Source organism: Egretta garzetta, unplaced genomic scaffold, assembly GCF_000687185.1.
Source record: "Egretta garzetta isolate BGI_Z169 unplaced genomic scaffold, ASM68718v1 scaffold199, whole genome shotgun sequence".
Lineage (NCBI taxonomy): Eukaryota > Metazoa > Chordata > Aves > Pelecaniformes > Ardeidae > Egretta > Egretta garzetta.
Window position 1 is genome coordinate 1 of NW_009260838.1, and position 6,154 is coordinate 6,154.

Sequence of the window (6,154 nt, forward strand, 5' to 3'; positions counted from 1 at the left end):
AACAGAGCAGAGCTGGCAGATCTTTAAGGATGCATTCCACAGAGTGCAAGAGCTCTTGAACCCCAGGTGTAAGAAATCAGACATGGAAGAGAAGAGACCACCATGGCCAAGTCAAGACCTGCTGGTCAAACTCAAGGGTAAGAAGGAAATGCACAGGCAGTGGAAGCAGGGGCAAGTGTCCTGGGAAGAGTATAGGGACACTGCCTGGTTGTGTAGGGATGGGGTCTGGAGGCCCAAGGCACAGCTGGAACTAAACTTGGCAAGGGATGCAAAGAATAACAAGAGGGGTTTCTACAGGTATGTCAGCTGGAAAAGGATGGTTAAAGAAAGTGTACCCCTGCTGATGAGCAAGACCAGCAAACTGGCAACAGCAGATGAGGAGAAGGCTGAGGTACTCAACAACTTTTTTGCCTCAGTCTTCACTGGCAAACTCTCTTCTCACACCTCTTGAGTTGATGGACCACAAGAATGGGACCAGGGATAAAGCCCCTCCCACTGTAAGGGAAGATCAGGTTTGTGACCATCTGAGGAACCTCAACATATGTAGATCCTTGGGACCTGACGAGATGCATCCCAGAGTCCTGAGGGAATTATCTGTTGTAGTTGCCAAGCCTCCATGATATTTGAAAAGTCATGGCAGTCAGGTGAAGTCCCTGGCGGCTAGAAAAAGGGAAACATCACACACATTTTTAAAAAGGGTAGAAAGGACCCGGGGAACTACTGACCTATCAGCTGTGGCATTGCAAGCATGTGGCAGAGAAGGCAGGTGTGGCAGAGAAGGCAGGTGTGGCAGAGAAGGCAGGTGTGGCATTGAAGGCATGTTGCAGAGAAGGCAGGGACCCCAAGTTCCTGCACAGGTGCCATCAGAGTGATCCCATTGCTATTTATCCCTTTTCTCATTGGTCCCAAACCAAAGTCTTCACACCTGCAGATCCTACAGGTCAGCCGCCACATCTGCAGATCCTATACTTATCCACCACACCTGAAGATCCTACACTTACTCCCACAACAACTCCCCCTTCTTTACTAAGAACAAAGAAGCAGAAAACGGCTTATAATTATAACTGGCAGTAAAGTAATATGGCTTCCCAACTGCTGTATGATCAACAGAAAAAGGGGGATAAATACAAAAGAGATTTGTTTTTACATTTGCTGTTTTACACAAGCACCCCATGATTTAGGAACCAGTTAAAGAATACATTTTGATAATATCATAATTCCGTGATTGCTTTCTTTACAAAATCTGAGTGCAAATCAACTCACAAAAAACCCTGCAATTTCAATTACTGAATTGGTTAAGACTATTTTCATGTTCTTGCACTTGTTCTTGTGCTCGATCTTGTCTTCCTGTCCATCCCTCCAGCAGTCCAAGTAGCCTCCCCTACATCACCTTCTTCACCAAATTCTTCTTTAGTTTTGTTTCTTTTTCCTTTTCATGGCGATCTATTTTCATCGTTCTCCAACTTTAATTTTTTGAATGCTCTGTCATCTGCTGGCAACAGACATTTTCTTGTGCGAGAAGTGGAAATTGCCGGTTGTATAGGGTTAACCTCTTTTCCTTCTCCAGAACGATTTTTTTTTATTCTGAACCAGTGGATGTCAAACACACATTTTTTGAGTTTCCGAAGTGCTACCATTTTCTGGACTTGTTCCTACAACAGCTCCCCCTTCTTTACTAAAAACAAAGACAGAAGTTCTTAGTTTCTTGTTCACTTTTCAAAGGAGCATTTTGCTTATAGGCCTGAATGAAGCAGCTTAGCAAAACTGTAATACTGACAAACAGCATCTTACACCATTAGCTAAACATTACAATGAAGGCAGTGAACATTTACAGTATGAAACACTGAGATGTCATCAGCTGAAGTGAAGATCTATGTCAATCCAATTTCTTCAAGTACACTACGTGGGGTCTCTCTTTCCTCCTGTAAAAGATCTGCCTATTCAATGGCTTTGAGAACATTTTTCTTCAAAGTCTCCTGAACTTCCCTCCTAAAAGGAACTCATCCAGAATAAGACAGGCTTTTTCAAAATTGAAGATAATATCAAGTTCACACACACTGCTAAAATACTTATCAAGAAGTTGTCAATGGAAATGAATTATTTCCAGAGTTATTAGTTCATTGTCCTGATCTTCAATAGCACAGCAGAAATAGAGGTTTACATATCTTTTGTAGACAGTCTTCAGGTCTCTCCATTCCAGAAAGCTGCACATTTTTGGTTTGCGGGGTAATACTGTTTGAACAAGTTCCCTTGTGATTTTCTTCTTTTATTTGTCAGATAATGGGACATACCACTTCTGGAATCTCAGTTTCCCCTGGCGACTAAAGAGCACCAAAAACTGCATCATGCCCCAGGCAGGGGTGGGGCTGGTCGTGGGAACGAAGAGGATGAGGCGGCAGCACCGCCAGCAGCACCGCTACCCAGCTGCCTGCTGCTGCTGAGGTCACAAGTTATTTCAGAGACTCAGTGCCTGCTTATTATAAAATAAAGGGCATTATTTACATGATGAAAGAAAAATCTCAGCATTTTAGTGGAATGGATGACTAATACTGCAACAAGTTTAGTCCACGTACTTCCCAAGAATGTCACTGTCTCTAAACAAGTAGTAGTTCTTATCTTCTAGTACAATCTTAGTACCACCATATTCTGGTAGCAAAACTTTCACCAACTTTCACACTCACTGGCTGAATGTCGCCATTCTTTCCTCTGGCTCCTGATCCAACTGCTACTACTGTTGCTTGTAACACTTTCCCTTGAGCTTTTTCTAGAATCATGATGCCTCCTTCAATTACTATCTCAGCCGCGCATCGTTCGACCAGAGCAGGACTGAGGGGAGGGGAAGCGAGATGCCACTGGCTCGAGCCCCGCAGATAAAGAAAAGTCCTTTTGGATCATCTGTCGGGGCATTAGCCAACTTGGAGACATTTGGGAAAAACAAGCAAGCATCCATTCAAACTGTAGATACTTCTGCAAAGGTCCCTCCATAAGTCCAGGTCATTTGTGGACATATAAGTACCCCTCAGGGCTCTGTATTTGGACAAGTACTGTTTAATATTTTCACTGGTCATGTAGGAAGTGTGATCGAGTGCACCCTCAGAAAGTTTGCAGATGACACCAAGCTGAGTGATGCAGCTGACGTGCCAGAAGGACGGGATGTCATCCAAAGAGACCTGGACAAGCTGAGAGGTGGGCCTGTGCAAACCTCATGAGGTTCAACAAGGCCAAGTGCAAGGTCATGCACCTCGGTCAGGGCAACCCCCAATATCAGTACAGGCCGGGGGATGAAGGGCTTGAGAGTAGCCTGCAGAGAAAAAACTTGGGGGGTACTGATGAATGAAAAGCTGGACATGAGCTGGCAATCTGTGCTTGCAGCTCAGAAGGCCAACCCTACCCTGGGCTGCATCAAAAGATGCGTGACCAGCAGGTCAAGGGAAGTGATTCTGCCCCTCTATTCTGCTCTTGTGAGACTTCAACTGGAATACTGCATCCAGCTCTGGAGCCTTCAGCACAAGAAGGATATGGACCTGTTGGAGAGGGGCCAGAGGAGGGCTCACAAAATGATGCGAGGGCTGGAGCACCTCTCCTATGAGGACAGGCTGAGAGAGTTGGGCTTGTTAAGCCTGGAGAAGAGAAGGCTGCGGGGAGACCTGATTGCAGCCTTGCAGTACTTAAAGGGGGCCTATAGGAAAGAAGGGGAAAATCTTTTTAGCAAGGCTAGCGTAATGGTTTTAAACTGAAGCAGGGTAGGTTAAGACTGGATACAAGAAAGAAATTTTTTACAATTACAGTGATGAAACACTGGAATGTGTTGCCCAGAGAGGTAGTGGAGGCCCCATCCCTGGAAACATTCAAGGTCAAGTTGGACGGGGCTCTGAGAAACCTGATTGAGTTAAAGATGTCCCTGCTCATTGCAGGCGGTTTGGACTAGATGACCTCTAAAGGTCCCTTCCAACCCAAAGCATTCTATGATTCTATCATTTGCACTGTGAAAGCTGTTAAAAATATATGTCTGCTGGTGATCTACATGCTGAACAAAAGGTTTTCACAGTTTAAAGAGAAACCCAGGTAAGTTTTTATTCTCTTCTGCACTTTCTGCTAATGGAGACAAGAACACTTTCATGTTAGAACAGAGACATTTGCTTATATGAGTGACCCATCCTACGTGGTGGGTTGTGGGATGGGTGAATATTTTTGATCCACTGAGGGTTTGTGTACCAATGAAAAGATGTTCCCTGCTTGGCAGAGCTCTGGGGCCAGTAAAGTCACAACAATGACTCAGAGGAACAATCTAACTGGTAACTTTATTAACTGGCAAACTTAATGAACAGGCAAACTTCATGAGCGAGCAAAGGCAATTTGGCAATGGAACTATTTTTGGTGCAACCTGTCACAGGTTGTCCAAAACTTATATGCATGATTATATAGTAGAGAAGTGGAGAAAGACAGAAGGGAGAAAAGAAAAAGAGAGGGAAAGAGGATAGAGAAAGGAGAGATATCACCACCCTTGGGTCTCGCATTGTCGTGTTGGGGCGGAGTTTGGATCCATAGGTGATGGGTCAACAGGGCAAAATGTGTGCACTCATCCTTAGTCTCATTAGTCCAAGACCACCCCTGGGGCAGCAACCATCTTGCTTATGCACAGTCAAGTGTTCTAGAGTGTTCTTGAATTGGGTCAGGGCGTGTCAATGGGGCAACAAGGGTCTTTGGTGATCACATGCTCCCTCCATGAATAACTGTTGACCGACGTGTGCTCAGTTGTTGCCTGCCAGAAGAAGCCGAGGGGGCAGCCAGCTGTCCTGCCGCCACAGGGCTCACCCTGCTCCTCTCTGGTCCCCCTCTGCCCATGTGCATTGTTTGAGGCAAGGAAATTTCTGACTGCCCAGTCGGTCTTAGACAATGAGACAACCTTCATAATGTAAGATAAAATGTTATATGAAGGTTCTTATTTCTTTCTGCTGATATAGGTTAGATGATAACTCCCATTAGATATTTAACTCTTAGAATCATAGAATCATAGAATTGTTTAGGTTGGAAAAGACCTTTAAGATCATTAAGTACAACCATTAATCTCTTAGCCAAAGGAATTAATTGTGATTCATCCAATCATGGATATTAGTATGTTCTAGGGGTTTTTTTAAACTCAAGTAGTAAACAAGATGATTTGATATTAATTCTTGATTAGTCAGATATGATTTCTTTATCTGAGGATATAACTTTCCATTTCTGGCATGTGAGTATGGAGGCTTTGAAGGAAAACAAAGCAGAGTGAAAAATTACTGCCTAGCTTCATGCTTTGTTTTCTTGGTTTGGTCATCCTTATTACAATTTGGAATACAAAACCTCTTGTTCTTTTTATGGGTTTAATAGCTAAATAATAAAAAATCAAAATCTGTCAAAATCAGATCAAAATTCTACCACTGTAATTAAAGAACTAAATTTGAATAATGCATTCCTCCAGATGAAGATAACTGAAATGCAGTCAATGAACTGATTAATTAACAATAGTATGAAATTAATTCAACAATTATTCACCAGTGATGGACAACAGTTAAGATTCACATAGTGAAAATCTACTGCATATAAGTGACCCTTACAAATGATTAATTACAGAAATAAAAAATAATATAACCTGCTTCCCTTACTCTCTGCTATGAAGGAAGAAGGAGTCTCAAGGTTCCAGTTCAATAAGTGATTTACACAGTTAACCATTGTTCTTTGCTTCAATATAGCACAACGCTTATCTCTAAGCTTCTGATGGAAGGGTTTCTGATAGATTTCTTTTTTCCATTATTATCTTATTAAGTTAAATATACATGGATTTGTGAAGTGGTGTTTGCCAAGAATAAGGATCTTTCTGTGCATTTGCTGAATATGCAAGCGCATACATTTGCATCTTTACAGATACTTAGGAGAATATCAGAACAATATTTTTAGACAGTTAATATTTTTATTAGACAATCTTGTATAGATGGAAGAACGTGACATACTTTCAGATGGACAAGACCCTTTCCAGATCTGCAGTGGAAATAGGGAATTTAAAAACTAATGCTCAGAGTTTACTGAGTTATGCATTAGATGAGTAGTATCCAAATGAGAGAACAGTTGGTATTTGTGAAGTTGGAAGGAGGGGAGAATGGGAAAGAGCAGAAAGGTA

The 6,154-nt window shown here is 42.5% G+C and overlaps 1 pseudogene; it reads right to left on the reverse strand.

The window, feature by feature from the left end:
- Positions 1-1,700: 1,700 nt before the first annotated feature.
- Positions 1,701-2,347, reverse strand: LOC104133607 (annotated as a pseudogene).
- Positions 2,348-6,154: the final 3,807 nt, after the last annotated feature.